Raw genomic sequence first — 16,643 nt, 5'->3', positions numbered from 1 at the left:
TATTTTGGGTGACCTGTAATTTTGCAATCTCTGAGTTAGAGGCCGAGGCCCATGCCGGTGAGGCGTAACAGAGCACCAGGTTGATAACAGCAGTGTAGATGTGCCTCTTTTTGACCAGACTGAGTTTTGAGCTTGAACGTAGCAGTGGATTTAATTGCTGAATAATATACAAACCCTTACGTCTGACCTTGTCAATATGGTCCGACCAGGTGAACTTATGATTGATGACAACCCCTAAATAAGTTGCCTTCTTTACAAGTGGAATCGTCTCCTTAAAAAGACTGAGATTAGCATTAATAGTTTTTCTTTGCCTTCTCCTGATAATCATTAATTGTGACTTTTGAGCATTTACGCGCCATTTGATGTACCAGTCTTCAATGTTAGGTATGAAGTTCTGCAAATGTTGAATAGCGTGCGTCAGACGGATAGATTTAATCGCTAACGCTGTGTCATCTGCGTAGCATCTGAGAAAGCTGTTGTGGTCATTCTGTAATTTACGGAAGTCCATCACGTAGTAAAGATACAAAATAGGTCCTAAAATGGACCTCTGCGCTACACCGGCGCACATTCTTCTGACGATAGAGGTGTCCTGACCCAATGAGACATAAAATCTTCTGTTAACAATAAAAGAATTGATTAGCAGAACTAGTTCACGCTCAAAATTTAGCTGGATCAGCTTATAAATGAGTCCCTCATGCCAGACGCGGTCCAAGGCTTTCGCCACGTCCAGCATGAGTAAGGCGACACTTTCCTTATTATGTAAGGCGCTGCCAATAAACTCGGTGAGTCTAACTAATTGTTTGGTTGTGGATAAGCCTTTTCTGAAACCAAATTGTTCCAAAGGTAGTCTGTTAAAGTAGGGAAATCAGGCTCAAGTTCCTTTTTAAAATCTTTAGTCAATTATTTCGTCACAAGGTGTTTGCCTGAGTAATTGCATTTCCATTTCCCCTACCCCCAAAGAGAATGTTGAAAAATGTAATTGATTTAGTTCCGACACACTGTTTTTACTAAGAGCCATCTTAAATTTTTACTCAAGTTCGTAAAAAATAATACGCGATAAAAAATGATAACAATAAAAATTAATAATAAAAGAATTTAAACGAATTAAGTAAATATAACAAACCAAGGCAGAATTCGGACAAGATAACTGCAAACAATGCGAACTTCCGCACACGGAAGTTGTGCCAATATAATGGTTATCAGCGGCGCCTTTCCCCTCCCGCTTCTCTGTCCGCTTCTGTTCCTATAAATTGGTTTTCAATAGCATTTCTTCGATCGCACATGCGATTGGGGAAAATCAAATGCTTTGTGCATTGGTAACTTACAATACAGCACCTTAGCTACGTATTAGCTTATTTAAAAAGAGGGGGACTCATAATAGAAACTGAGAAAACGTGTATTTAACGCTATTTTATTTAATTCGTTAATAAGTTTATTTATCGTTTTGGGGGGGAGGTTCATGTGCACAAATAGAGGACCTGCCACTGCTCCAGAGTTAATTACATGAAAATAAGCCAAAAATTATTCGCATATTAGAGGAAAGCAAGTCGAAAATAACGTTTTTTTACAAAATACAGTGTAGGGATAAAAAAACCTGACGAGGGATTTTTGTTTCGGACCACGCTGGCAACAACCCGTGTATTGCTTTCGTTCGGTCTTTTCAAGAGGAAGTGAAATTTGGTGTTGTGTAAAGTGACGTTGGTAAGTGTAAATATAGCTTTTATTTAGACCACGTTTATCGATTATCAAACATAATTTTGTTCTCATTAATTGAAGATTGTAGAATGGCATCTAAGCATTTATCTGCCGTATTTTCAATGTAGTTTTTTATTTTTTAAATGTGAAAGTTTGCCTACGACAGCCAAATAGCGGAATCATAAATTTGCAACCTATAATTGTATTAAGCTTAGATACGGATCTTTTTTAAACCGTGTATTTCGTTACCTTGAACCCTCACTTGTGATTAATTGATGAAATAGGCACGAATAGTGCGTCTGATTATGCTCTATCGGTGGATATGAAAATTTTTCCAATATATATTAATAATAAATATTATTAAGTAATTATATTATATTATAGTAATTATATTTATTATTAATATAATTCCAATATAATATAATAATAAATATAATTACTTATATCATATTGTGTGCTAGTTTATCTTCCTTTTAATTATATGCTGAAAGCTGATGTGTGGAACTTATAGATCGGTTGGTTTTGCTTGAATATGAATATTTCAATTCAGTAACATTCATATCCCCTTCATATCTGTTTGTTCTTCATATTTGTCAACTCACAGAATAATTCTATTGCACCTAGTCCGTTAACGTATAATGCAGGTCCGGCTATAGCATTTTGGGTGCCCTAAACGATCACTACTGTTGACGGCCCATATTAATAGTTCTAAACAAAATAAATCTTTATTTAGTAGTCGCTTGAGCGAACAACTTAACTGATGCCCTCCGAAAATCAGCGCCCTAGGCAGCAGTCTGTCACTTATGCTTGGAGCGTGCGTGATTTAGCGTATTCTTTATTTAAAAAATGAAGTTTAGAAATAAACTATATTTTTATATAAATATTATCATAATATTGAATTTATAAAAATCCAAATCATCGTAATTTATTATTGGGTTTATATTTTTTTGCGAAAATAAAATATTATGAATGACGTGGTAAAATATTTTGATTAAAAATCAGAAACTGCTTACATTATGTTACAAATCAATAAATAAAAATAGAAAAGACTAAAAGGAGAAATAAAAAACCCTTATTTCTAAAATCAGCTTTCATTTGTCTCCATATGGCTTTTAACATTGGTTATTTATCTAAAAGTAGTACTAAAAAAACATTATTTCATTCAGTATGTGTTATCAAACTTACATGGGTTAATTATGTATGTGAAGGATTTTATCATTATGGTGTTTAGAGCATAGTAGTGTGAAATTTTGCTTCCAGTTTAGGTTTTCCAATTTAGCAACAGGATTTTTACTTGATTGTATTAGTATACATGTGTAATTTTAAATTTAACTGTGAAAATGTAAAAAAAAAAGAATTTTTGATGGTAGAATTATGTATCTGATGATTCATTCTCAATGTTATTGAGAGCATAGTAGCACTAGGATAGCATGGTAGCATTGCGAAAAGTGCAGAATCGCCCACTGCTTCGCATGTTTCTCAAAATCGCCAACTTGAAAATAATAAGTCAAAGAACTACAGAAACTCGGTATTCATGCACACTTTGACCTATTTTCACTTAAAAAAACATCAGACACAAACTTGGCATTGCACACTCCTTTTTTTCATGTACACATCGATATATATCATATAAGTGGGCAATTTTGCATGAGCTTGAAAATAAAAAGGTAAAAGAATTGCACAAACTCGGTATCCATGTACACAGACCTATTTTCACTTAAAAAAACGTCAGAGAATTGCACAAACTTGGCATTGCGCACTCCCTTGACTTTGTCCATGTGCACATTGATACGTGCCATATAAGTGGGCAATTCTGCATTTTACCGGTAGCATTGAGGAAATTGTAATACATTTTATTGAATTTGTTTCCGAGACATTTTTCTGGGTTTCAGTACTGAATCAGCTGTTTGTGTTAGATTTATTTATGTGATTTCTTTCTCCGTGAAATATAAATATTAGAAAATTTTTCATAGAAATTTTATATTAGCAATAAACAATTTAGACCAATCAAAGGGAGTTTTCAGTTTTATATTAAAAATAATTCATAGTTGTTAAACAGCTAGCATGTAAGCTATCGGTGACATTTCATATTTCCCTATTGCATATTATGCAATTAAGTTTGCTCGTTTTGACAAGTGACTGCTTAAATAAAGGAGTATTTGCTTATCACCCAGGCATTTTAAGCCCAAAAGAATTAATCTCAGATCATGAGTTTGTGTTGATTTAATTTAAATGTTATCTGATGTAGACCCATTGTTTTACTTTTCATTCGAATCTGTTGTCATTTGGTAAAATGTCAGATATTTATCTTTCAACTTAAATCTATATATTGTTGAAGAAGAAACTAAGCTATTTAAAAGCAGTAAATGCAGTTCTCAAAAAAAAAAAAAAAAAATAATAATAATAATAATAATAAAAAAAACTTTTTAATTTAGGTACCCAAACGGGATAGTGGTTAGAGACTTTGACTGCTGCACTGAAGGGCCCGTGTTTGAATCCTAGAGAAGGCATTAATGTTTGTAAATGTATAGAATCTATGTGGTGTGGGGGCACTCTAAGAACAAGAGGTGTGGGAGACACTCTGACCCATTCTCTCGGGATACTCTCCATCAAAATTGGGGGCGGAACTGAGTAAAGTCACATTGTCACCTCCTGTATGGTACCCAAAGCTCTTGCCAAAAACAGGCACAGTCTTGCAGTCCTTGCCATGATGAATTTTGCGGGCTTGTTCTGATGCTGCTGTCTGACAAATGAGATATATAATAACAGCAACAACAATACTTTTTATTCTTAACGATTTAAGTAAAGTGATTGATTATGAAAACAATAAAAAATTTGAAAAAAATGTCAAGTAACATTTACTATATTTAAATCTTTGTGTAATAAGTATAAGATGTAAACTAAAGATTGCTTTCTAATTCTTTTCTGATTTTTGCCGTATCTGCTGAATTGTTGTCTACATAGCTACAACTTTAAATGTTTATATTTGTTGTTTACATTTTTAATGGCATCATCAACAGCAAGTATAGGTAAATTTTCACTTGTATGCTGTGTTAATAATGCATTAACAGTTTCCAATAAATGTTGCAGTTCCATCTGTTGTGCAATGCTTGTGCAGATTAATTATTGATTGTATGTTAGATCAGATAGCTTATTGTTTGATTATCTAAAACATTACAGCATTTCTATATTTATTCTTCCCATATATCGTTTAATGATTTACCACTTAAGTTACTTATATATGGGAGCTTATATCCAGGATATAGCATCTGCAGTAATTTTATGAAATGAAGATTTCTGACTTTGAAACAATGCAGTTGTAACATAAAAAAATTACATACTTTATAATTTATTTGAGAAAATGTTGTTTTTGCAATACATTTACTTATATCATATGCCATATCATTTGAATTGGTGCACTCACCATTAGATTTAGGTATGAGACTAGTGAAGTGACTAAACACTTCTTTGCTTTGCACTAATATGGCTTTTTAAAAGTATTTTGGCTAAGTATATGGTAACAGGTAGTTTGGCGACATTTTGGTAAGGCGATAAAGGTTACTAGCTAGGACTTTAGCAGTGTACATGGATACAGTCAAGAGTGTGTGCAATGCCATTTTTGTGCAATTCTGGGATTTTTTTTTAAGTCAAAATAGGTCAACATGTACATAGATGATACTGTGTATGTGCAATTCGTAAAAATGCGGCAAGCAGTGGGCGATTCTGCACTTTGCCCCGATTTCGCACCTAATCTTCATCATGATTAAGCACTTTTGTTCCATAAAAGTTCTAGCATAAGCGTAATTCGGCTAGCAGATTGTTGGAAAAAAATGTTGGAAATGTTGCGTAAAAAAAAAAAAAAAAAAAAGCCTTTACTTCGTGAAAACAAAATACCGTCCAAACAAAAACTAGTAGGTTGCTGTAGCAGGGTTGGTCACCAAAAAATCACCAAGTTACCATAATCCAAAGATTAACCAGTATTTTTAATAATTTTACTTCTTAAAAAGTTTCTGTTTTTAAAATTTAGTAATTAAAATCTCAGTACTTTCTAATCATTCACATTCTCTTCTTGAAAAGTCACCAACCATTGACCAGGGCTGTGGAGTCGGTAGAGAAAATTACCAACCCTGACTCTTACTCCTGGAATTTTAGACTCCGACTTCCACATATGTAAAATATTGAATGATCTAAAATTCATTGAATTTGAAAACAAGTTTTTCTAATGATTGCACAGTAGCTGCAAAGTAAGATAATAATAATTTATTTACTAAAGAAATATTGATTATATTATCTCCTAATATAAATTTAGTTAAATGTATCAAAAAGAGAAAATTTAACCCTGAAAATTGTGTTTTAAAAGAGCTTGAATGTAAATCATGAAAAAACTTTTTAAAGGGGACTTGGATTTAAATCATGAATAGCAAAATTTCAAACTTTGAAAAAGAAATTAAAAAAAAATGTAATTATCGCTGTTGATTGGAAATTAATTGACTTTTAAAGGGGAACAAACCAACCGTTTTCAATGTTCAATAATTAATAAATGTGAAGGTGTTTCGTCTTTTACTCAAGTAAGAATGATGATGTCAAATTGGCAAATTAAGTTGGGCCAAAATTGTAGTTCCGTGAAGTGATGGAATTTATAGTCAAAATAGAGTATCAAAGAACTCATTCTGAATGAAGCATTTTCACTAATACAGGATACTTGAGTAAATGTCCCCCTGCTAGGATAAAATTGGCTGTCGACTGCTAGGATAAAATTCTAGCAGTCGACACCTTTGCTTTTATGCATGTTAATTCAAGACTATTTTTATAAAAATAAGCAGTTTAATTTAGTTGGATTAGACAGTAAAACACAATTTTTATAAAAATAAACAGTAAATAATATTTGTGTTAAAATGCAGTTCTTGATCTGTCATTTCTTGGTTAAATCTTTTACTGTTTTCATATCTGAAAATCCTTTTCTGCCAGTTACTTGTGTTACTTGTCCTTTGCTGCCAGTTACCTGTGCTAGTTACTTTGTATGATTTCTTTGACTTCATTTTAATTTGTTGTAAATCCTTTAAAATTGTTAATGAATGATTCAATGTTGATAAACGAACATTGAATTATTTATGAGTGAAATTCTAGCAGTGGACAAATTAAATGGAAACAGTTTAGTAACACGTATATGTGAAATCGCATTTCACAAATTCATGTTTGGCAAGAGTTTACTGTGATGAAAATGTGATAACCAATTTATTTCACCTCCTAGGTAATTAAGAAAGATGTCATTATGAAAACTGGAAAGAATGGACATCGATGCTGTAATTTTTCCCTTGACATTTTTATTTGGACTTCAGGAAAAACATAAATATTGATTTCTTTCCTGAAGTTTGATTTTTGAGTTGCTGCTTTCTTTCCTTTTTAATAAAAGTAAAGAATCATAATAAATTGTATGACTTCAAATGATGAAGACTCAGGATTAAATTCTTCTTGAGTCAAAGATACCGTCTATGCTAAAAGATTGCTCAGAAAACCATGAAATGAAATTATATTTACTATTAGAGCACTGGAATGCCACTGTAATGAAAAATCATGTCGAGAAAAGAAATGTTTACAGAGCAGATCTAATAAAGTTTGAAAGAACTGTGGATTATATTGATTTCTTTCCTGAAGTTTGATTTTTGAGTTGCTGCTTTCTTTCCTTTTTAATAAAAGTAAAGAATCATAATAAATTGTATGACTTCAAATGATGAAGACTCAGGATTAAATTCTTCCTAGTCAAAGATACCGTCTATGTTAAAAGATTGCTCAGAAAACCATGAAATGAAATTATATTTACTATTACTGGAGCACTGGAATGCCACTGTAATGAAAAATCATGTCAAGAAAAGAAATGTTTACAGAGGAGATCTAATAAAGTTTGAAAGAACTGTGGATTTTTCCTAGTACCTATTTTGATTTATTTGCAGTTGTGAAGATATCATGTTGGTATAATTATAGATATGGTATGCAGTCTTTTTTTTTTTTTTTTTTTTTTAAGTTGTTTCAAGTTTATCAGTTTGACATGTTAAAACCAAATATCCAAGGTCGTTCTATTTATATGCCTTGGTTTCTTGGTTCATGATGTTTCCTATTTCAGAATTATCTGAAGATAACTTCTCACCTTGCTCATTTCAAGCAGCCTGTGGTCCCTGTTGTATTTTCACTTTTCCCAAAGAAGTGATGTGTCAGTTTCTAACATGTGCCAGGGGCTGCAAGATACTTGTTGCTTGTCAAACATTTCAACGTATTATGAGACACGTATCTTACCTTTCGTACTCAGTATGATTTGTTTTTCTAGTAAATATCAGAAGCTGGTAAAAACCGGAATGTCTGGGTAGTCACTTGGGCAGTTTTATAGTTCTAGAAATGTACTAGTTAAATTTAATGGAATTAAAAATTTAATGAGTTATTAAACTATTAATGGAATCACTTTCATTTATGCATTCTTGATTACTTTATTTATTTTTATATTTGAAAATACCATTTTAGTAGCACCATCTAAGAAATAATGAACTAAAAGTGGTAGGCAGCATAATACATCATTTCCGAGTTCTGTTAACTGCAACTAGAAATGAATCACTATACAACTGTTCATCAAAGCAATTGTACATATTCTTGTTCTTGACTTTCAGTATTTATCTTTACCTTTTGTATTTATTTTGCATTTAAGAAAATAACTATTTGTTTCATAAAACTGTATAGTGTTAGTTTTGCCATTTCTACATCTTGTTGCGTTTTGTACCAATATTTACATTTGATATCATGTGACATTCTGCTAACAAAAAGTAGCACTGGAATTATTTTATAGTTTCTGCTTATTGGAATAGAAGGCAGCATTACAATAAATGCATTACTGTTCAATGTGCAGTAATTGAATCTTGTCCTGAAAAGCACAACTTAGCATATTACTCTGGTATATCTATCTACCTAGCATATACTGGTGTGCAAAAATTAAGAACGAAGTCGAAAAATTAGCATATCAGCTGAACGAAGAGGCAGAGCGGACAGAAAGACCAATCAGAAGATTAAGTAAGGTGATGTACGGTAGCACATGTGTAGATATGCAGGTAGACGTAATGGGGGAGTGTCTGAATAGTATAAAGCATGTTGTCGGTGTAAGATCAGTATTTCTGGCAAAGAGATTGCACGCCGTATAGCAGTTAAAATCACACCGAGTTGCTGCCTCAGCGAGAAATGGCGAATAATCAATCTGTTAGACGACATCTGGATGCTTTTACCCGAGGTCGAATCATTGGGAAGTTGGAGGAAGGCCACAGTGTGACAAGTGTGGCTGCAGAATTCAGAATTGCTCACAGCATCGTTTCACGACTTTGGAGACAATTTCAAACTACAGGAACAGCTATCTGGGGGTTTAGTAGTGGTCGTCCATGAGGAACCACACCCGCAGATGACCGGTATATTGCCTTACAGGCCAGAAGAAACAGGCGGCAGACAGCGGGAGAAATCGCTAGACGCACGACACAGGCGACTGGACGACCGATATCGCGTTTTACCGTGGCCAGAAGACTGCACGGTGGTGGTCTGTTTGCACGACGCCCTGTACGGTGTGTACCTCTAACGTCTGCCCATCGGAGAAGGCGTTCTCTGTGGTGCCGGGAACACCGGAATTGGAAAGACAATGAATGGGGACGAGTACTCTTTACAGATGAGAGCAGATTCAGTCTGAGTAGCGATTCTCATCGCATACTCATCTGGAGAGAGCGGGGAAGCTGCAATCATCCCTCGAACATCATTCAAAGGGACAGGTATGGAGGTGGCAGTGTTCTCGTTTGGGGAGGCATCATGCTTGGTACTTTTACAGACCTTCACATCTTCGGCGCAGGTTCAGTCAATGGGACCCGTTATTGTAACGAGATTCTTCTTCCACATGTGTGACTTTTTAGAGGCGCTATGGGTCCGCAGTTCCTTTTCATGGACGACAATGCACCATGTCATTGCACAGTAGCTGCCGAACAGCTCTTTTAGAGTGAGGATACTGAACGTATGGATTGGCCGGCACGATCTCCGGATCTCAATCCCATTGAGCATATATGGGATTTTCTAGGCAGACACTTGGCAGCTCGTACCTTACCACCAGTAATGATTCCGGAGCTTCGATTGGCGCTGCAAGACGAATGGGCAGCAATGCCTCAACAACTCATCGACACCCTCATTCTCAGCATGGGCAGACGATGTGAAACCTGCCTAGCAGTCAGGGGAGATCATATCCTCTATTAAAGACCTGATGTTTCTTACTGGACACCCATCACAGGGATGTTTCGGCCTTCAGTCGCATTGCGCTCCATGCTACTTTTTCAGTAAAGCTTCTTTTTATCCCTCTGATTTCTCTTTTAGTAAGTGTTGCTTACATTACTCATGTCCTTACGTATTGGGGATCTTACGGTATAAAATATATTGATTTGGAAAGCTTTTGTACAAAGTTATATTGAAAAAACCGTCTCGTCCTTAATTTTTGCACACCAGTGTATTTTTATGGTGATTAACAGGGTTGTATTGAAATTAATAACATTGAAGATGGTCACTGTAAGTGATTTCTTTTAAATATGTGGTATAATAATATGAGTAGATCAAATCATATTCCCTTTAATCTGCTCAACTCTTCCATTATAAATTTCCTTTGGAAATGATATATGCCATATAATTTTTTTTACAGTAAATTTAGCCCAAAAGAAGAATTTAAGAGAATTTTGATTTTCTTCCATAAATCAGAGGGATTTCGAATTGAAGCTTGAAAAATTTACTCAGGGTATTATGATATGTATTCAGTAACATATTTCTGCAGTATATTTATTCTACACTGACGTGCTAAAGCATTATGATCGTCCTCACATATTTCTGTGAAGTGGTCTGGATGACGTGGAAGACACATGATTAAGTGAGAATGATACTTAACTGCTGCTGGAGAAGGTAAAGAATTATTCTTGCAGTTTTGTGAGTGATGGAAAAAGCTGCTGATCTACGTTAATAAAATAGAGGTCAGATTGTAACAGCCCAGAGACTCGGAATGAGTATCTTCAAACTGCACTGCTTTTAGGTTTTTCATTGCTGCTATTTATGCAAAGTGGATAAACAGCAGTGAAACCAGCAGCAGACGCCAAAGTGTTGAAATGTCCATGCGTCATCAAAGAAAAAGGATGTTGGATATTGTTCCGCTTGGTACAACAAAATCGGTGCCAGACAGTAGCGCAGCTAACAGCCGAATGCATTGCAGGTCTAAGTGCAAATGTTTCAGAACACACGGTTTAGCAGACACTGTTAGATATGGGGCTGCACAGAAGATGTCCTACTTATATGCCTCTGTTGACCAAGCACCACATCTACAGTGGACCCAGGAATATTGAGACAGGACCATGGATAAGAGGAAGACAATTGCCTGGTAGGATGAATCATGATTTCCCATTCATCACGTCAGTGGTTGGGTCAGAGTATGCCGTCTTCCAGGCAAGCAGTTGTTCCTTTTACCTTGTAGATTTGGGCGACATTCTCATGGGCTGCTCTGAAAAACTCCTAGTTATTGTAGAACAGACCATGAAAGCTGCAGACTATCTGAACATAATTGTTGATGAGTTGCACCCTAACATGGTGACTGTCTTCCCAACTGGAAATGGAATCTTCCAGCAGGACAGTGCCCCATGTCACATGGCCCAAACGGTGTCAGAGTTTTTTTAAGGTTCAAAAAAATGAATTCCAATACTGCTGTTTAGACATTTAGTACAACCTGTTTCTAGTCATCTACCAGGAACTTGTGGTCCATGCCAAGTTGTAGCTGTTTTGCAGGCTAAAGATTGTGCAAAGCCTAACTGAGCAGGTGGTCATAATGTTTCAGCTCTTCAGTGTACAATTACATTGTAGAAACGAGTAAATTTGTCATTGTCTTAGACTTGGAGGAAAAATAAAATGCTGAAATTGACCATCATGATGCATAGAGATGTTAAGGTAATCAAAGTTTGGATAGAATTAGCTATTTTTCTAAACCAGTTTTGATGAGATTTAGAAACAGTTTTTTTTTTTTTTTTTTTTAATTCTTTCAGATAAAATTAAGTACTTTTTTAAAAAAGAATCTGTATTATTTCTGTTGATCTGACTCTAAATAGCAAACAAGTTATAAAAGCTCAGATTCTTAAATTTGTTTTATATTTTATTGCTGTTTATACTTGCCAGATTCTGTCTTATGTTTAGAAGTACTTTACTATTGGTGCCACAACATAAAGTTCTAGGAGAGTTTATTTGCCATATGTGAACTTTGTGTCATCAGTCATATGCTTATATATTTGTAATACAATTACAGTAGATTTCTGAAAGTTCTGGCAACAGTAAAGCCAAATCACTTGAAATAGTACCACTGATCACCGCAGAAAATAAAAATACTTAACAGTGAAACAAGCGAAACCAAAATTAATGTCTGTAAGCTACATGATTTTTATACCGATTTTAAGACATAGGAAGCATAGGTTATGGTGAAAGGTATGAAGCAAGCAGGAAAGTGCTTGTCTGCATTATACTTTTTTTTTTGTTTACATTATTTTGGTATTTCAGGAGGAAATGCAAGTTACAAGATTAATTAGCTGTACACTTGATTTATTTTTTTATGATTAAATAATTTACTTTTAATGAATGATATAATAACATTTATTATATTCTGGATTATGAATAGTTAACAGCCAATTATTATAACATCATCTGTTATCACCACTGTTATTTTGGGTGTTCATCTTTTCCTTTTAATATTTTTTGTAAATTGTTTTATTTTACTCTGGTGATTTGTGTTAGTAATTTTCCCTTTACTCTGCAATGAACAAACTTAATTTTTTTAGATGGGGTTTAGTTAATTAAGAATCTATTGTATTTAAATTCGGTAATGCTATAGAGATCTTTATAGTGATTATTATTGAGTTATTGTTTTTTTATTGGTGTGACTTAACAAATCATGATATCACTACTTAACAGAGAGTTAAAAAGTTCAATAAAGATCCTTCTATAAAATTTTTCTTCTTGAAATCTTAATTATTCACTCTTTTTCAGTGTAATTGTTGTCAATTTAGATGATGATGATGATTAGATGTTCTTCACACAGATTCTGAAATACTTCTTTTTATCAGGGGAGGGGGATAAATATAATGTTGAAATACAACCTTCACTGCTGACACCATTTGTTGATTTTCTCCTTTTTCTTTATGAGGCTGTTTCTTTCAAGAGGTTGTGTTTCATGTCAGTTTACTATTTGGAAAGGAGGAACTTTTTGTCTTTAGTGACCACATTATTGAAGTTTGATGACTTTTCATTGTCCGATCTATCATCTGGTGTGTCTGTCTATCAGATGTGACAGCATGGAAAATTTGACTGTATTTTAGCAGATCTGGTGTCCATTGGTCAAAATTCATTATGGAGAATCAGATGTGTGTATGTTTTGAGACTTCTGAACTTTTACCTCGTGTATTTCAAGTTGCTAAGGTTTCATTTGTCATTTTCTTTAGCTCTAGAACAACTGCGTCTCTAATAGATAACTGAAAAATCTTTTTCTCTTTTTATTAGTCCAGTTAGAATAGATGAAAAAAATTTCTGCACATTTGAGTTGATCCTGTAAATGCTAATCCAGTGTATAAAAATGCCTTGTTGGGCTAAGAAATGTAGTAAAGAAAAGCAGTGTCAGTATTTGTTACTGCATATCTGCATAATTGAACCTCAGAGATGATTGCCAAGGAAAAGAGAGATTAGTTTTTAGATATAAATTTTGAATGTTCATCATCATCATCATCATCACATTTGCAATGCAAAAGTAATTCTGCATGTAACAAGAATAGAAATAGTGGGAACGTAATGTGTGGAGTATTCTTTACAGCTGATCATAAATAAGAATTTTGTGTAATTTTGTCTTGAATTAAGTGCTTATCAATATTTATGATAAATATACTTTCAAATAATATTTATTCTTTGATTGTTATTTTACAAGTTCAATATTTAAATTTATATACGATTCCTGTTATAGGTGTACTGTGTAAAAGCGATTTTTCTCCCGAATAAGATTCTTGTATGTCACTTTCAAACAATTGTTGATTAGAGAAGCACATACTGGTCAGTGAAAATACATTGTATTGACGTTGACCTCAAACATTTTCGGCTCTTAGTTGGTGGTGTGTGTGTATGTATGTAATATTTTCTCTAAGACCTTAACAATAAGGAAAATCTCAAGACATTTGTTTGGAATCGGATATTGCTCATACTAGTTTTTTTTTGTTGTCAGCAAAGAGAAAATTACATTCCAAGAAACTTAAGTTAATATAGCAAATTGCGCTAATCTTTAATTCTTTGATCCAGCTTTTCAGTTTTTGCAAGCTATTATTATTACAATTCTCGTATCAGAATTAAAATTTGGTTTTTGCATTATGTCAAAAAGAATTTCTAATTCTGGAACTATAGCAAGATGTGCAAAGCGAAGTATGTTTCGATGTCAATCAAGTAAGTGTAATTGGCTGCGAAAAATAATAAATAAGTAAAGGCGCATCTTTATACGAAGAGTATGGCATTGGAAAATCAACAGGATACGAGTAAAATAAAGGGGGGTTCTGTAGATTTTGACACCTGGATTGCATGAATAACAGAAAAATCATTATGTTGGAAGTGACGATAATGATAAAGTGATGATTGAATGAACGAGACAGCATCGCAGCGGGGGCGTGCCATTGATTGCACCAAAGGATAAATATTGAATGAGGAAATGGACTTAAAACTCGAGTTCATATATGTGACAGGTTGGCTAACCAAATTTAAAAATTGCCGTAGTACGAGGCAGTTAAAAATTTCAGGCGAAAGAGTTTCAACTGTTATTGAAGTAACCGAGCAGTTTACAGAATTCATCAAGAAGAATTAACAGCGAAAAATTATCTCAAAAACAAACACATAACGCTGACGAAACATCTTTTCTGGCAATATGCGCTTTGAAATACCTTGGCGACCTCTGCAGGAAAGTGTCAACTAGTGTCAAAAATTTCGAAGTGAGACATTTTGGCACGTGCAAATGCTGCAGGAACGCACAAATGAAAACGTTTCGTAATCGGAAAATTTCAGCTATTTAAAGGAATAAAATATGAAAAAGCATGGAGGACACAAACATTAAAGCAAGGCTCTGCGACATTTGAAATTTGTTGGTTTACTGGATGATGGAAAATTGTCCAGATTGTATACAACTGACAATGTTAGCACAAGAAATGAAATAATTCACTTAAAGTTCTAATAAAAGATAACGTCACCGTCTTTCCTCCAGATTGTACATCTACCATTCAACCATTGGATACACTGAAATGCATATTTTAAAAAAATTGTGCTAAATTTTCCAAACAGCAGCAAGACCATTCAAGAATTTTTTTAAATATTTTAACAAAACCTGCTCTTTGGAGCATTGCAGGTTCGTATGAGGACGTGTCTGTGGGTATTTTAAAAAATACTTGTCATAATTAATTTATGGCCAATTACTATGTTCCATGGTCGTGATGATGATGATAACTGCCATTTTGAAAGTTTTCAGATATCACAAGCGAAACGCGAAATTTTCCAATTAATAAAATTCGTGAGGAAGTGATACTAAATGAAGGGTATATAACAGAAGTTTTCCATTGGGATGACAGTGCCCTACTCAATCAGTCAGCTAATGGAATGCGAAATCTGTAATATAGTTTTAAATCGAGAAAATATCGCTACCGACAGTGAAGAAAATGACAGATTGTTGAGAATTACAGAAGGTATTTACATATTTTTGTTATGATTTTGATTTTCTGCATGAATTTAAATATTAATTTTAAAACACAAACATGACTGTTGTCAAATTGAAATAAGGTTTAATTATCGTCTGCAGCATTAAAAATATTCGTATGTATAAAATGTGTCTGAAAAATAAACAATGCATCGAAGGCTTTATTTTTGCACTGTCCGAAGCGAAATACTCTTATTCAATTATTAAAGAAAGATGTAAAAAGCATTATTTTAATATTTCTACAGGTAAAATAAGTGACATGATTAATATGAAAGGAAAGAAACATCAAAGTTTACGTCTGACTGGGAAAACGCAAAAAATGCATACCCCAAAAGAAGAGGGGGGCAGTTCTACTGGGCCGATTGACAAAATTCAACTAGCGTGTTTCACGTCTCGAAAGCGCGGCTTAGGCTATATATCAGATTTGTATATAGCATTGTTCTGGTATAGGTATTTTGACACAAAATCGGACTTTTTCTGAAATGACATGCCAATTTTTTTTCCATATTTTTTTATTCTAAGATTCAAATTATGCCAAACTGCTAAGTTTTGTAAAAAGCGTACAAGTATTTTTTAAAATTTTTAGCTCTCAAAATTTTAGCTCCTCCATGTTAATTGAATTGATATATATTTATTAATACCTCTTTTTTGTTAAATTAATTTGATTTTTCCTTTCACATTTCGAAATTTAAGTTCATTACAAATAAAATTCGCCCATTTTTTATGATTTATTTTTAAAATTTGTATTTTTATATAATTTTTATAAATTTGTCGAAAACAAATTTAGAATTATAACCATACAATTTTTACCATCATTTTAAAGTTGATATATTTCTAAGCATGCCTGCAAAAAATTAGTTTTTTTTTATTCAAAATTTCCTATGATATACGTGAATTAAGATATTGGCGCGTTTCGAAATCTGGCATGTTTGTTATAAGCCATAATAACGCCAAATGTGGTTTACGCACTTTATTAAAACTATTTGAAAATATGAATAATGACTTTTTTCCTGCTCGTCTACAATGAAAAAATGGCAAGGAAAAATAGGCTACTATAAATTACGAAGTTCACCAAGTGAAGTATTCTTGACGCAAACTGAAAAAAAAAAAAAAAAAAAAAAAATGGGCCAAGATAAATTTTCCAATTTCTCCATAA

General features: G+C 33.6%; 1 protein-coding gene across 1 annotated transcript in view; it reads left to right on the top strand.

Moving 5' to 3' along the window:
• The first annotated feature begins 1,645 nt into the window (after nucleotides 1-1,645).
• TyrRS (Tyrosyl-tRNA synthetase) overlaps nucleotides 1,646-16,643 on the top strand; it is a 109,326-nt gene continuing 94,328 nt past the window's right edge. Inside the window, exon 1 of the mRNA XM_035351894.2 lies at nucleotides 1,646-1,701. The gene's annotated coding sequence lies outside the window, so the exon portion shown is untranslated. The remainder of the gene's footprint in view (nucleotides 1,702-16,643) is intronic.

Source organism: Stegodyphus dumicola, chromosome 12, assembly GCF_044657685.1.
Source record: "Stegodyphus dumicola isolate Sdum_Otavi_A_Nest chromosome 12, ASM4465768v1".
Classification (NCBI taxonomy): Eukaryota; Metazoa; Arthropoda; class Arachnida; order Araneae; family Eresidae; genus Stegodyphus; species Stegodyphus dumicola.
Note: the sequence above shows the minus strand (reverse complement) of the source record. Positions and strands in the feature narration are given on the sequence as shown.